The following is a 17,582-nucleotide window of genomic DNA, read 5'->3' on the forward strand; positions in this document are numbered from 1 at the left end:
GCAGAGACATGCTATGAGCCTTCTTCCAACAAGAAACACAGGAACTTAACAGGAAAACTGAATGAAACCACAGGCCCTTTGAAGGAAGTGGTGGCTGCAGCCTACACCATAAGCCAGGTGGAAAACCGTGAGTCTCCAGCACGAGGGTGGGAGGAACTGCATCAGGTGTATGCACTCCCACTGGGAAACCTGGCAATCCAGGCCACGGAGGAAGGCCTTAAGCCTACCCAGGACTGGAGGTGACGTACTGAGCAGTGGGGAGTATATGAGAAGGAGCAGGATCAGGACATGCTTTGCATGCACTCCCAGTCACCGGGAGGACCAGGAAAGCCATTCCTGATCCTCTAAGGCACAGAGGACTTTGCAGAAGTCAGCCAGCTAACTCACATGGCAGTCACTGGTTAAGAGAAGCTCCTGAGATTTGTGATATAATCCTGATTGAAGATGAAACCACTTGTCCAGAACTGAGGCACAAGTATAAAGTTTGCTAAAGCCTTGGGCACAGGAGCTGGGTGTTCCTGCTTCATGGGACAAATGGGAAGGACATGGTCTGAAAGCTATGGTTTGTCTCCCTCAGGAATGGCCTTGTGTCATTTTGAGTTCTGAGTGCTGGCTGCCTGTAAACCAGGTACCTGCTGCAGGTGGAATACTGCAGGTATGAGACCTGTCTTGCCACGTATGTAGGAGCTGGTTGGGGCTTAATACTGCTTGCTACTCCCCACTCCCCATGTGGACTCATCTGTTCAGCAGGAGCAGGTGTACTCCTCACTGAAGCATCATCCTAGTGGCCATGGAACTGCCATCCAATCCTCACTGGGGTGACTACTTGTGCCCATACATGGGCAACCAGGGTGCAGACTTGCCTGACCTAGACTTTACCTAGCTTTGCCCCTCTACCCAGCCTCGTAACTGAATAAAAGAACATAGACTTTTGGGAGGTCTATGGCCATGCCCATTGTCTGAAAGACCAGAGTACCTTCTCTGTGTAACGTAAGGCAAACACAAAGATCACTGCTACCACCGCAGCTGGTGCACAACCTTCTGTGTGGAGGCCAATCAACACAGTACATTATGGCATCTGCAGGCAGAGCAACACAGTACCCAGGAAGGATAAAACTTTTGTGTGACCTCAGCTATCAATATTGCCTGCATCATTCTGGCTAACCAGGAGGTCTTGTGTCTGCCCATGTGACCTGTTCATTAGTACTACAACTGGCATCTGAGAAAGCCAAAACACTAAAGTTATTTATAACCAAGCAGATCTTACAGAGTCTACATCAGTCTCATACCATGCCATCAGATCTTGTGTTGATACCTGCTGCTGGGAGACTTGAAGACAGGTCACATTGCTGGATCACTTGCAGACATTCCCCAGAACCAGCCTGGTGTGTAGCAGCCACACTGGGTGTCTAAACCCAGAGAAGAAGCAGAGTTCACAGTAGTCTGTCCCTGAGGGACTGTTACTCTTAGGGGAACAGGAAGTACACCACATCAAGAGAGTACCCCATGAGACAAAGGAATCCAGATGGCAGGTCTTGGGTCTCAGACTTTCTACTTGTGATAAATTTCAGCAGAGGGACAAGTGCAGTGCTTGGCTCAGTGGGGAAAGTCTGTAGCTCTACCTCAACAGTCAGGCAGCCCTGGTGCTTGTGAAGGGTCTGGAGAAGGGTACTTCTTCTCCCTCTCACCTACAATTTTGGACACAGCTGGGGCTTCTCCCAAAGGAGCTCTGTGTGGGTGCAGCTGTAGCATTTCTGGAACACTTCAGGGTAATTTCATCCCCACAGGAGGAGTGCCCTCCAGGTTCAGGCTGCCTAAGAGGTAGAGTCACAATCCCTCTCCACATGCAACATCAGCATTCCTGCAGATGACAAGAGGTGCTGGTCTGATCTGAATAACCAGAACACTAGGTACAGTTTGTGACTCATGTGCCTGGGAGGTAGATCAGTTTCCTGCTGGCCTGGTAGGAGAGCTAAGGTGGCTTCCTCCCCACCCTCTGTAAAGACCTCACTGTGTCTCAATGAGGGCTCCCTCAGCGGTCTCTGTCAGAGCGAGGACCTCTGCCTACCACTTGGTATTGCATTTACCCACTTGCTTTAACTAGAGCTGGTTTTTACCCATGAACACCTCCTGCTGGCCTGAAGCCTGAACGGTTCAATTCAGTTAATAAAGTACTGGGAGAATAAATAAATAAATGCACATTACTGGGGAACAAGATAAGCTTCATGAGACCTCTGTCATTCCAGCCCCACAGGATACAGTGAACCTGCTCACACACTGGGAACATTGCTACCACAAACAGCATCTGAGAAAGCCACTGAACAAAGATTCTATAACCAAGGAATCATATACTCTTCAACCTTTAAAACTTTCAGTGCTGAACTAAATTACAATAATAAACTATAAACAGTAAAGTCACATGCCCAAGGGCGTAAAAAAGAAACAAAAAATACAGCACAGTCAAATAAAAAATAAGTTTAAAAATACTTAGAAGAAATAGTCTACCCAACTGAGAAGAAACCAGAAAAGTAATTCTGGTAATGTTTTTAAAAAAACACTCGCAAAAGATCACACAAGCTCTCTAGCAATGGATCCAAACCAAGATGAAATTTTTGACATACCAGATGAAGAATTCAAAAGGTTGATTATTAAGCTACTCAAGGATTTACATGAAAAAGGTAAAAACTAGTGTAAAATAATTTTTAAAACAAGAATACAACTGAAAAGTTTTCTAAACAGAGATATTTTGAAGAAAAAACAATCAGAACTGTTGAAAATTGAAGACATATTTAAGGAATAACAAAATTCCACAGAAAATTTTAATAATAGACTAGACAGTGTAGAAAAAAGAATTTCAGAATTTGAAGACAAGGGTTTGAATTAACCCAATCATACAAAACTAAAGGAAAAAGAATAAAAAGAAATCAACAAAGTCTCCAAGAAATATAAGATTATGTAAAACATCCAAACCTAAAAATAATTTGTGTTCCTGATTGAGAAGGAAAGGCAAAAAGTTTGAAAACCTTTTTTGAGGGAATAATTGAGGAAAACTTCCCTTGCAAGACATTTAGGCAACCAAACACAAGAAGCTTAAAGAACTCCTGGGGAATTCACTGCAAAAAGGTCATCACCAAGGCATATGGTCATCATGCTATCTAAAGTCAACGTAAGGGAAAGAATTCTAACAGCAATAAGAAAAAATGCACCAAGTAACCTATAAAACAAACCTATCAGACTAACAGCAGACTTCTCAGCAGAAACCTTACAAGCTAGGAGAGATTGGGGTCCTATCTTTAGCCTCCTTAAACAGGATAATGGTCAGCCAAGAATTTTTTATCCAGCAAAACTAAGTTTCATGAATGAAGGAGGAATAAAGTCTTTCTCAAACAAAAAAAGGTTGAGGAGATTTGTCACTACCAGACTAGAAATGCTAAAAGGATTTCTAAATCTTGAAACAAAAGGTTGATACGCACCAGAATAGGACACCTTGAAAGCATAAAATTCACAGGTCCTTTAAAATAAGAACACAATGAAGAAAACAAAGTCTTAGGTAGCAACAAACATGATGACTGGAACAGTACCCCATATCTCAATATTAACACTGAATGTGAATACAGAATGGCATAATAAATTTTTAAAAATCACAAACCAAACATCTGCTGTCTTCAAGAGACACACCTAACATGTAAGGATTCTTACAGACTCAAGGTAAAGGGGTGAAAAAGATATTCCATGCAAATGGAAACCAAAAGCAAGCAAGCAAGAATAGCTATTCCTGTATCAGATAAAACAGACTTTAAAGCAACAACACTAAAAAAAAAAGATGAAGAAGGTCATTACATAACGATAAAAGGATCAATCCAAAAAGAAGATGTAACAATTATAAATATAAATGCACCTAACTCTGGAGCTCCTAGACTCATAAAACAATTATTATTAGACCTAAGAAAAGAGATAGTGAGCAACACAATAGTAGTGGGGAACTTCAGTACTCTGGTGACAATACTAGACAGATTATCTAGGCAGAAAGTCAACAAAGAAACACTGGGCTTTAAACTGAACTCCAAAAAAAAAAAAAAAATGAACCTGACAGATACATAACATTCTACCCAAGAGCTGAATATACATTCTTCTCATTAGCATATGGAATATTCTCCAAGGTAGACTATATGATAGGCCACAAGCAAGTCTTAACAAACGTAAAAATATCAGAATCATATCAAGTATCTTCTCAGATCACAAGAGAACAAAACTAGAAATCAATTCCAATAGGAATCCTCAAAACTACATAAACACATGGAAATTAAACAATCAGCTCCTGAATGATTTTTGGTTTAATAAAGGAATCAACATTGAAATTTTAAAATTCTTCAAAATTAATGATAACAGTGACACAAATTATCAAAACCTCTGGGATGCAGCAAAAACAGTGCTAAGAGGAAAGTTTATAGTGCTAAATGCATATGTTACTCTGTCTGAAAGATCACAAATTGACAACCTAATGTTACATCTCAAGGAAGTAGAGAAACAAGAAGAAACCAAACCCAAATCTAGCAGAAGAAAAGAAATAACAAAGATCAGAGCAGAACTAAATGAAATTCAAACTAAAAAAATGGTTTTTTTGAAAGATAAACAAAATTGGTAGACCATTAGCTATTAACTAAGAAGAGAGAAGTTTCTCTTTTTTTTCCTTTTTTTTTAAATTATACTTTCAGTTCTAGGGTACATGTGCACAATGTGCATGTTTGATACATAGGTATAAATGTGCCATGTAGGTTTGCTGCACCCATCAACTCATCATTTACATTAGGTACTTCTCCTAATGCTATCCCTCCCCCAGCCCACCACTCCCTGACAGGCCCCAGTGTGTGATGTTCCCTGCCCAGTGTCCAAGTGATCTAATTGTTCAATTCCCACCTATGAGTAAGACGTGGTGTTTGGTTTTCTGTCCTTGTGATAGTCTGCTGAGAATGATGGTTTCCAGCTTCATCCATTTACCTGCAAAGGACATGAACTTATCCTTTTTTGTGGCTGCATAGTATTCCATGGTGTATATGTGCCACATTTTCTTAATCCAGTCAATCATTGATGGACATTTGGGTTGGTTCCAAGTCTTTGCTATTGCAAACAGTGCCGCAAAAAAACATATGTGTGCATGTTTCTTTATAGTAGCATGATTTAAAATCCTTTGGGTATATACCCAGTAATGGGATTGCTGCGTCAAATGGTAATTCTAGTTCTAGATCCTTGAGGAATCGCCACACTGTCTTCCACAATGGTTAAACTAATTTACACTCTCACCAACAGTGTAAAAGCATTCCTATTTCTCCACACCCTCTCCAGCATCTGTTGTTTCCTGACTTTTTAATGATTGCCATTCTAACTGGTGTGAGATGGTATCTCATTGTGGTTTTGATTTGCATTTCTCTGATGGCCAGTGATGATGAGCATTTTTCATGTGTCTGTCGGCTACATAGATGTCTTCTTTTGAGAAGCGTCTGTTCATATCCTGTGCCCACTTTTTGATAGGGTTGTTTGTTTTTTTCTTGTAAATTTGTTTGAGTTCTTTGTAGATTCTCTATATTCGCCCTTTGTCAGATGGGTAGATTGCTAAAATTTTCTCCCATTCTGTAGGTTGCCTTTTCACTCTGATGGTAGTTTCTTTTGCAGGGCAGAAGTTCTTTAGTTTGACTAGATCCCATTTGTCTATTTTGGCTTTTGTTCCCATTGCTTTTGGTGTTTTAGTCATGAAGTTCTTGCCCATGCCTATGTCCTGAATGGTATTGCCTAGGTTTTCTTCTAGGGTTTTTATGGTTTTAGGTTTAACATTTAAGTGTTTAATCCACCTTGAATTAATTTTTGTATAAGGTGTAAGGAAGGGAGATTCAGTTTCAGCTTTCTACATATGGCTAGCCAGTTTTCCCAGCACTATTTGTTGAATAGGGAATCCTTTCCCCCTTTCTTGTTTTTGTCAGGTTTGTCAAATATCAGATGGTTGTAGATGTGTGGTGTTATTTCTGAGGCTTCTATTCTGTTCCATTGGTCTATATCTCTGTTTTGGTACCAGTACCATGCTGTTTTTATTACTGTAGTCTTGTAGTGTAGTTTGAAGTCAGGTACCGTGGTGCCTCCAGCTTTGTTCTTTTGGCTTAGGATTGTCTTGGCAATACAGACTCTTTTTGGGTTCCATATGAACTTTAAAGTAGTTTTTTCCAATCCTGTGAAGAAAGTCATTAGTAGCTTGATGGAGATAACACTGAATCTATAAATTACTTTGGGCAGTATGGCCATTTTCATGATATTGATTCTTCCTATCCATGAGCATGGAACATTTTTCCATTTGTTTGTGTCCTCTTTTGTTTCATTGAGCAGTAGTTTGTAGTTCTCCTTGAAGAGACCCTTCACATCCCTTGTAAGCTGGATTCCTAGGTATTCTATTCTCTTTGAAGCAATTGTGAATGGGAATTCACTCATGATTTGGCTCTCTGTTTGTTTGTTAATGGTGTATAGGAATACTTGTGATTTTTGCACATTGATTTTGTATCCTGAGACTTTGCTGAAGTTGCTTACCAGCTTAAGGAGATTTTGGGCTGAGATGATGGGGTTTTCTAAATATACAATCATGTCATCTGCAAACAGGGACAATTTGACTTCCTCATTTCTTAATTGAATGCCTTTATTTCTTTATCTTGCCTGATTGCCCTGGCCAGAATTTCCAACACTATGTTGAATAGGAGTGGTGAGAGAGGGCATCCCTATCTTGTGCCAGTTTTCAAAGAGAATGCTTCCAGTTTTTGTCATAAATAGCTCTTATTATTTTGAGATACATTCCATCAATACCTAGTTTATTGAGAGTTTTTAGCATGAAGGGCTGTTGAATTTTGTCAAAGGCCTTTTCTGCATCTATTGAGATAATCATGTGGTTTTTGTCATTGGTTCTGTTTATGTATGGATTACATTTATTGATTTGCATATGTTGAACCAGCCTTGCATCCCAGGCAGGAAGCCAACTTGATTGTGCTGGAGAAGCTTTTTGATGTGCTGCTGGATTCAGTTTGCCAGTATTTCGTTGAGGATTTTCACATCAATGTTCATCAGGGATATTGGTCTAAAATTCTCTTTTTTTGTTGTGTATCTTCCAAGCTTTGGTATCAGGAGATATTGGCCTCATAAAATGAGTTAGGAAGGATTCCCTCTTTTTCTCTTGATTAGAATAGTTTCAGAAGGAATGGTACCAGTTCTTCTTTGCACCTCTGGTAGAATTTGGCTGCGCATGCATCTGGTCCTGGATTTTTTTTGGTTGGTAGGTTATAAATTATTGCCTCAGTTTCAGATCCTGTTATTGGTCTATTCAGCGATTCAACTTCTTCCTGGTTTAGTCTTGGGATGGTGTATATGTCCAGAAATTTATCCGTTTCCTCTAGATTTTCTAGTTTATTTGCATAGAGGTGTTTATCGTATTCTCTGACGGTAGTTTGTATTTCTGTGGGATCGGTGGTGATATTCCCTTTATCATTTTTTATTGCGTCTATTTGATTTTTCTCTCTTTTCTTCTTTGTTAGTCTTGCTAACAGTCTATCAATTTTGTTGATCTTTTCCAAAAACCAGCTCCTGGATTCATTGATTTTTTTGAAGGATTTTTTGTGTCTCTATTTCCTTCAGTTCTGCTCTGATCTTAGTTATTTTTTGCCTTCTGCTAGCTTTTGAATGTGTTTTCTCTTGCTTCTCTGGTTCTTTTAATTGTGATGTTAGGGTGCCAATTTTAGATCTTTCCTGCTTTCTCTTATGGGCATCTAGCGGTATCAGTTTCCCTCTACACACTGCTTTAAATGTGTCCCAGAGATTCTGGTACATTGTGTCTTTGTTCTCATTGGTTTCAAAGAACATCTTTATTTCTGCCTTCTTTTCGTTATTTACCCAGTAGTCCTTCAGGGCAGGTTGTTCAGTTTCCATGTAGTTGTACAGTTTTGAGTGAGTTTCTTAATCCTGAGTTCTAATTTGATTGCACTGTGGTCTGAGAGACTGTTTGTTTTGATTTCTGTTCATTTACATTTGCTGAGGAGTGCTTTACTTCCAATTATGTGGTCAATTTTAGAATAAGTGTGACGTGGTGCTGAGAAGAGTGTACATTTGTTGATTTGGGGTGGTGAGTTCTGTAGATGTCTATTAGACGTCTATTGTTGCAGAGCTGAGTTCAGGTCCTGGATATCCTTGTTAACCTTCTGTCTTATTGATCTGTCTGATATTGACAGTGGGGTGTTAAAGTCTCCCATTATTATTGTGTGGGAGTCTAAGTCTCTTTGTAGGTCTCTAAGGACTTGCTTTATGAATCTGGGTGCTATTGTATTGGGTGCATATATATTTAGGATAGTTAGCTCTTCCTGTTTAATTGATCCCTTTACCATTATGTAGTGGCCTTCTTTGTCTCTTTTGATCTTAGTTGGTTTAAAGTCTGTTTCATCAGAGGCTAGGATTGCAACCCCTGCTTTTTTTTTTTTTTTTTTTTTTTTTTTTGCTTTCCATTTGCTTGTAGGTCTTCCTCCATCCCTTTATTTTGAGCTTATGTGTGTCTTTGCACATTAGATGGGTCTCCTGAGTACAGCGCACTGATGATTCTTGAATCTTTATCCAATTTGCCTGTCTGTGTCTATTAATTGGGGCCTTTAGCCCTTTTACATTTAAGGTTAATATTGTTATGTGTGAATTTGATCCTGTCATTATGATGTTCACTGGTTATTTTGCTGTTTATTGACGCAGTTTCTTCATAGCATTGATGGTCTTTACAATTTGGTATGGTTTTAAAGTGGCTGGTACTGATTGTTCCTTTCCATGTTTAGTGCTTCCTTCAGGATCTCTTGTTAGGCAGGCCTGGTGGTGACGAATCTCTCAGCATTTGCTTGTCTGTAAAGGATTTTATTTCTCCTTCACTTATGAAGCTTAGTTTGGCTGGATATGAAATTCTAGGTTGCATATTCTTTTCTTTAACAATGTTGAACATTGGCCCACACTCTCTTCTGGCTTGTAGGGTTTTTGCTGAGAGACCCACAGTTAGTCTGATGGGCTTCCTTTTGTGGGTAACTCGACCTTTCTCTCTGGGTGCCTTAACACTTTTTCCTTCATTTCAACCTTGATCTGACAATTATGTGTCTTGGGGTTGCTCTTCTCGAGGAGTATCTTTGTGGTGTTCTCTGTATTTCCTGAATTTGAATGTTGGCCTGTGGGAGAAGTTTCAAATAAGCTCTATTAGAAATGAAAATGGAGACGTTACAACCAGCACCACAGAAATGGTAAAGATCATTCAAGACAACTACAAGCATCTCTATGCACATAAACTAGAAAATGTAGAGGAAATGGATAAATTCCTGGAAACATGACTCTCCCAGCTTGAATCAGGAAGAAATAGAAACAGGCCAATAACAAGCAGTGAGATGGAATCAGTAATTAAAAAAATTGCCAATGAGAAAAATGTCCAGAGCCAGATGGATTCATAGTTGAATTCTCCCAGACATTCAAAGAAGAATTGATACCAATCCTACTGAAACTATTCCAAAAGATTGAGAAAGAAGGAATCCTCCCTACCTCATTTTATAAGGCCAACATCACACTGATACAAAAGCCAGCAAAGGACATAACAAAAAAAAGAAAACCACAGACAAACTTTACAGGTGGTAATACTGGAGGTTTTTCCAGGTAACAGCACTGAGTTCTGTGAGTCATCACTAACAAGGGCATGGTGGTGGTGAGTAGCAGAAGATGTGCCTAGACAGAAAGGCTGTAATGTATGACCTTTACATATCCTGCAAAGAAACCTGACCCATTATCTTGTAAAGTTGTCAGATTGGTGTTCAGTTGGTGAGAGGGGCTAGTGATTTATAATGGGGTCACAATTCAACAACCGCAAAGCCTCTGATTCCATTTCTACCTACAGAGGTAGAAACTACCCAAATCTCATCTTTCCATTCTGTTTAATGAGATCTCCTTAATCACAGAAGATCCTTAATCACCCATATGTTACATATATGCAATCCTTGGTCCTTCTTTCTGTCTTTCCCCAAAATGACTTCTGGCCCCTGCCCCAGGACAAGCTTTCCCTGAGCAGCTCTGTCCACTGGCACTGCATGTGTGGTCCCTCACAAACCTAGGGTGTTTTGTCATGATCTCTGTCCCTTGCCTTCCATCAGTCCTTCCTCCATTCTGAACTTCCAGAGTGGGCTTGCACAAATGAGCACTAGGTGAGTTGCATAGAGGAATTTCTCTTCAAATCCATTTGTAACGGTGATACACTTTTCCCATGGTACAATAAAGGGATGACTTGTAGGTTTTCAGAGATTCAAAGATTCAAAGATAAAAGGTATTGAAAGATAAAAAGATGTCATCTTGCTTGACAAAGTATTTCTTTTTTCTTTGTTTCCAGAACTCAGTCATGAAGCCTTGGGGATTCCATCAAAAAGCATTTTTCTCAGGGATGTGATGCTGAATTTTCTTTACTATTATCACAGAGAGTGTCTTCAGGGAGCAATTTCAAGAACTTCATTTGCGTGTGAACCTTTCAACAATTATAATTCTCATTTCAAGTGTCAGAGAAAGGAAATTAAAATGAAGATTTTGCTTCATTCTGTGTGTCTATACCCAATATAATTTTCGGGCCTGGGTAGATAATCATGAGCTATATACTTGGTGCCATTGAACCCATCTAGAGATGCACTCAGGCCAAAATAATCTTTCAAATTGCTTTCATTAGCCACACTGTTGAGAATGTACCTCACTGGCATTTTCCTACCTCTAGACATTAGTGTCATTCCAAAGCCGATATCCAACAATACCCAAAATGTCTGGGATGTGTTTTGCAGAGTGTAGGATTACTCTGGTAAATGTCTGAAAATCATTCATGAAAATGCACGGAGAAAGATGTAAGTACAGTCATGCCCTTAAGAATGACATTCCAGTAAATGATGAGCTGCATATGTGATGGTGGCCCCATAAGATTATAATGGAGCATGAAAATTTCTGTCACCTAGTGACATCATAACCCTTGTAACATTATAGTGCAATGCTTTACTCACATGTTTGTGGTGATGCTGCTGTAAACAAACCTACTACACTGGCAGTCATTTTAAAGTACAGCACCTACAATTACGCACAATATATAATACTTGATGATGACAATAAGTGACCGTGCTACCAGCTTATTTATTTGTCACACTATACTGTTAATCATTACTTTAGAGAATGCTTTTTTTACTTAAATAAAAAAGTAAACCATAAGACAGCCACAGGCAGGTCCTTCAGGAGGTATTCCAGCAGAAGGCATTGTTACCACAGGAAGTGACAGCTCCATGCATGTTATTGACCTTGAAGACCATCCGGTAAGACAAGATGTGGAGGTGGAAGTCAGTGATATTGATGATCCCAACTTTGTGTAAGCCTAGGCTAATTTGTGTGTTTGTGTCTAGTTTTTAACAAAAGAAAAATTAAAGCAAAAATAAATAAATAATTTTTAAAATAAAAAACTTTAGAATAAAGATGTAAAGAAAGACAATATTTTTCTAATGCTGTACAATATGTGTTTTAAGTGTTACTACAAAGAATCAAAAAGTTTAAAAATATTTAAAAGTTTATAAAGTTAAAAAAGTACAGTAAACTAAGGTTAATTAATCATTGAAGAAATAAAAATGTTTGTATAAATTGGGTGTAGCCTAATTGTCTAGTATTTATAAAGTATACACTAGTGTACAGTGATGTCATAGGCTTTCACGTTCACTCATCACTCTCACTGACTCACCCAGAGCAACTTCCAGTCTTGCAAGCTCCACTCATGCCAAGTATGCTACAGTAGTTTTACTGTGCATTTTCTATGTTTAGATACACAAACATGTATCATTAAGTTACAGTTGTCTATGGTGTTTAATGCAGTAACCTGCCATACAGGTTTTAGCATAGAAGCAATGGGCTATACCATACAGCCTAAGTGTGTAGTAGGTTGCACCATCTAGGTTTGTGTAATTATACTGTATGATGTTTGCACAATAATTAAACCATCTAACAATGCATTTCTCAGAACATTTTCCCATCATTAAGCAACACAGACTGTATACCCGAGGCTAAGTTTCAGAGATTTTCACAAACGGTTCTATCCTCTCTTTCAATGTATGGTTTCAGTGGTTGTGAAATAGCTGAGCATAGGTGGGAGAATTTTATGAGCTTGTGTTTCCCTACTAGAGGAAATTGACTTCTTTTACATTCCTGTACAAATAAAATGTTTCCTTTTTATAAGAAAAAAGCACCAGTGATGGTGAGCATTTTTTCATGTGTTTTTTGGCTGCATAAATATCTTCTTTTGAGAAGTGTCTGTTCAAGTCCTTTGCCCACTTTTTGGTGGGGTTGTTTGTTTTTTTCTTGTAAATTTGTTTGAGTTCGTTGTAGATTCTGGATATTAGCCCTTTGTCAGATGAGTGGGTTGTGAAAATTTTCTCCCACTTTGTAGGTTGCCTGTTCACTCTGATGGTGGTTTCTTTTGCTGTGCAGAAGCTCTTTAGTTTAATTAGATCCCATTTGTCAATTTTGGCTTTTGTTGCCATTGCTTTTGGTGTTTTAGACATGAAGTCCTTGCCCATGCCTATGTCCTGAATGGTAATGCCTAGGTTTTCTTCTAGGGTTTATATGGTTTTAGGTCTAACATTTAAGGCTTTAATCACTGGCCATCAGAGAAATGCAAATCAAAACCATAATGAGATACCATCTCACACCAGTTAGAATGGCAATCATTAAAAAGTCAGGAAACAACTGGTGCTGGAAAGGATGTGGAGAAATAGGAACACTTTTACACTGTTGGTGGGATTGTAAACTAGTTCAGCCCTTGTGGAAGTCGGCGTGGCGATTCCTCAGGGATCTAGAACTAGAAATACCTTTTGACCCAGCCATCCCATTACTGGGTATATACCCAAAGGAATATAAATCATGCTGCTATAAAGACACATGCACACGTATGTTTATTGTGGCACTATTCACAATAGCAAAGACTTGGAACCAACCCAAATATCCAACAATGATAGACTGGATTAAGAAAATGTGGCACATATACACCATGGAATACTATGCAGCCATAAAAAATGATGAGTTCATGTCCTTTGTAGGGACATGGATGAAATTGGAAATCATCATTCTCAGTAAACTATTGCAAGAACAAAAAAACAAACACCACATATTCTCACTCATAGGTGGGAATTCAATAATGAGATCACATGGACACAGGAAGAGGAACATCACACTCTGGAGACTGTTGTGGGGTGGGGGGAGGGGGGAGGGATAGCTTTAGGAGATATACCTAATGCTAAATGATGAGTTAATTGGTGCAGCACACCAGCATGGCACATGTATACATACGTAACTAACCTGCACATTGTGCACATGTACCCTAAAACTTAAGATATAATAATAATAAAATGAAAAAAAAGAAAAAAGCACCTTGATTTGTTAGCCATATAATTCATTACTTAGCATCCACCAAATCCATAAGACGTTGCTACAGATGTCTGCACAACAAAATACCTGATTACCACCTACATCCTGCAGTATGTATGGGAAATTGCTTCCCATCTTATCTCTGACAGTTATGCACCATAAACCAGTTTCTACTACCCTGGAAACTTAATTCCACAGCAGTTTTACTCATCATCATCCCTAACCTACATTGGGAGCCCTGCAGAGCTTTCCAACAATGACAATGACTTTGTCAACAGTGTATTCCTTAATGCATTAATAAAATGAGATCCCTGGAGCCCTAGGGTGAGCCAGATGAGAGATTGTGGGGTGGGGGGAGAGCAGGCGGTGATGGTTAGTTAGGCAGTGACAGAGCGGATTACACATATGGCATCAGTTACAATATATCTATCTTCATATACTTTCAGACATCATCTTCTGTAGTCTGTCAGGTTGTTCAAACATTTTTACCTCCATAACTGTAGAGAAAAGAAGGAAAGATCAGACTGTTACTGTGTCTGTATAGAAAGGGAAGATGTAAGAAATTTCATTTTGACCTGTACCCTGAACAATTGCTTTGCCCTGAGATGCTGTTAATCTGTAACTTTGCCCCAGCCACTTTGTCCCAACCTCTTTGCCCCAACCTTGAGCTCACAAAAATATGTGTTGTATGGAATCAAGGTTTAAGAGATCTAGGGCTGTGCAGGAGGTGCCTTGTTAACAAAATGTTTACAGGCAGTATGCTTGGTAAAAGTCATCACCATTCTCTAGTCTCTATAAACCAGGGGCACAACGCACTGTGGAAAGCCGCAGGGACATCTGCCCTGGAAAGCCGGGTATTGTCCAAGGTTTCTCCCAACATGATAGTCTGAAATATGGCTTCATGGCATGGGAAAGATCTGACCGTCCCCCAGCCCGACACCAGTAGGGGTCTGTGCTGAGGAGGATTAGTAAAAGAGGAAAGTCTCTTGCAGTTGAGATAGAGGAAGGCCACCATCCCTTGCTTGTCCCTGGGAACTGAATGTCTCGGTATAAAACCCGATTGCACCTTTGTTCTATTCTGAGATAGGAGAAAAACTGCCCTGTGGCGGGAGTTGAGACATGTTGGCAGCAATGCTGCTTTGTTATTCTTTATTCCATTGAGATGTTTGGGTGGAGAGAAACATAAATCTGGCCTATGTGCACATCCAGGCATAGTACCTCCCCTTGAACTTAATTATGACACAGATTCTTTTGCTCACATGTTTTTTTGCTGACCTTCTCCCTATTATCACCCTGTTCTCCTACCACATTCCTCTTGCTGAGATAGTGAAAGTAATAATCAATAAAAACTGAAGGGAACTCAAAGACCGGTGCCGGTGCAGGTCCTTGGTATGCTAAGTGCCGGTCTCCTGGGCCCACTGTTATTTCTCTATGCTTTGTTTCTGTGTCTTATTTCTTTTCTCAGTCTCTCGTCCCACCTGACGAGATACACCCACAGGTGTGGAGGGGCTGGCCCCCTTCACATAACTATAACTGCTTTCAGTTTAACATTCAGTTAAACAGCTTAGAAAATTATTGCCATTATTCCAGGAACTCAAGCGATCCCATTAAATCTCAAATCCATGGTGAATATGCCCATGTCAATCAACTTGGCCATATGAAACTCAATATTTTTTTCTCTTTGGTCTCATATCTAAGAATCCATTCCTGAACTTGTTCCCCAGACACTTGCCGGTAGAAATTGATAAGGTCCTGTAAATATTACCAGATCAGATTTTTTTTTTTTTTTTTTTTGAGACAGAGTCTCACTCTACTGCCGAGGCTGGAGTGCAGTGGCATGATCTTGGCTCACTGCAACCTCCGCCACCCGGGTTCAAGCAATTCTCCTGCCTCATCCTCCTGAGTAGGTGGGATTACAGGTGACTGCCACCATGGCTGGCTAATTTTTTGTATTTTTAGTAGAAACAGGATTTCACCATGTTGACCAGGAGGGTCTCGAACTCCTGACCTCATGATCTGCCCGCCTCAGCCTCTGAAAGCACTGGGATTACAGGCATAAGCCACTATGTCCAGCCTACCAGATCAGATTTGATATCTCACTGTCTGGGCTATGATGATTTTTAAGTTTCATCAGGAACCCAGAAGTAATGTGGAATAATGGGACTGGGCATTGAGGAGAATGGTAACAGCATGTGATCTCCTCTTTCAGGTGCAGTCAGTAAAATGCATTCATCCAGGGAAAGTCCTTGTTCTCTCAGGTTCTGGGGGGAAAAAAACCTATTTTTAAAAAGAGGCTCAAGAGAATTTGAGGTTCAGAATTCTCAGACTTGTCTTTCTCGGCCTAAATGCCCTCAATCCTATGTCTCAGGACATCACACCTTTCTCATTAAATACTTGCCGACGTTAAGCATTTATTTGGGCTACATCTTTGCAGTGCCAGCAATCAGGACATAGCATTTTTTTTTCTGGGGACACGGTGTTGCTCTGTCACTCAGGCTGGAGTGATGTGGTGCAATCATAGCTCACTGCAGCCTCACATCCTCAGGCTCACGTGATCCTCTCAGCTCAGCATTCTGAGTGGCTGAGACTACAGGTGCACACCACATGCAGCTAATTTTTTATTTTTTATAGAGACGAAGGTCTCACTATGTTGCCCAGGCTAGTCTGGCCTCAACTGATTCTCCTGCCTTGTCCTCCCAAAGCACTGGGATTACAGGCATGTGCCACCACGTCTGGCCCATAGTATTTGTTTTTCACTGTATTTTTCCAAGGACTACAGAAGATAAGAATCATTTTGACTTCCTGTTTGTTTTTTCAGTTGGATGGTAACAGATTTTAATTTCAGCAAATCCAGCTCACCACATAAGATTTATAATCACTATATTCATGCCTTTGTCACAGTAAATTTATCTCTCAGTGCCTTGCCCTTGATCTGCCCTTCATACTTTGATGCCACTGGTGATCATTTAACAGATTTCATACATTATTAACGTCTCATTTCTTCCATCACATATTTCTCCACCTAATCTTCAAATACGTAAACAACCCAATCCCATGTGAATATTTATCTTCTTGGACTACTTCTAGGACCAGTGGTAGTCACAAATCTTGCAAGTAAAGATGACCATTAAAATTGGTTCATTGGAGCAGGGTTTAATAAAGGGATTACTACAAAGAAACATATGTGATGTAGGTAATTCCAAGGAAATTCTGGGAATAAGCTTATTTAATGGTTAATTTTAGGTATCAACTTGACTGGATTAAGGCATACCTAGAGAAATAATAAATCGTCATTTTAAGGTATGTCTGTGAGGGTGTTTCCAGAGAAAATTGGCATGTGAGCTGGAATGGATTAAATGAGGAAGATCTGCAATTAATGCAGGTTGACACCGTCCAATCAACTGGGGGCCCAGACAGAATAAAAACAGAGGACATGTGAATTGGTTTGTCTCTATTCTGGAGCTGGGATGTACTCCTCCTCCTGTCTTTGGATGTCAGAACTCCAGGCTGTTTAGCTTTTTAACTCCAGGATTTACACCACAAGCCTCTTGGGTTCTCAGCCCTTTGAACTTGGACTGAACCACACTACTGGAATTCTAGGGTCTCCGGCATATAGTCTGCTTTTTGTCGGACTTCTCAGTCTCCTTAATCACGTGAGCCAATTTTCCTAATAAACCCCCTCTTGTAAACCTCTATGTCTATCTATCTATCTATCTATCTATCTATCTATCTATCTATCTATCATCTATCTCCTATTGGTTCTGTCTCTCTGGAGAACCCTTACTAATACACCCTAGAACTAATAACTTCTGAGCACTGTTACCACCTCTATCCTTAATCATACAAGAAGAGAGAGAGGTTATGGGCACTGAAGAAAGAGTTTTGAAAAAGGGTCACCTGTTAGTAGCTACGGTCTAAGGCCATGGATACACCAGCTGTGCCATGTCTGTAGATAAGGAGCCTGGGAGAAACTCTCTGCCTTCACTGTCCTCCCTGCCATCGATAACCATTGGGTAAACCTATTAAATAGTAAGCAAAGATCCCACTGATGCAAATTAATACAGGTGAACATCCTGGAGCAAAAAAAGGAGTTTAGAAGGATGGAGAATGGATTTGGAGGG

General features: G+C 39.8%; 1 pseudogene; it reads left to right on the forward strand.

The window, feature by feature from the left end:
• The first annotated feature begins 14,204 nt into the window (after window positions 1-14,204).
• LOC129525542 (uncharacterized) lies at window positions 14,205-14,814 on the forward strand (annotated as a pseudogene).
• Window positions 14,815-17,582: the final 2,768 nt, after the last annotated feature.

Source organism: Gorilla gorilla, chromosome 9 (genome assembly GCF_029281585.2).
Source record: "Gorilla gorilla gorilla isolate KB3781 chromosome 9, NHGRI_mGorGor1-v2.1_pri, whole genome shotgun sequence".
Taxonomy (NCBI): Eukaryota; Metazoa; Chordata; class Mammalia; order Primates; family Hominidae; genus Gorilla; species Gorilla gorilla.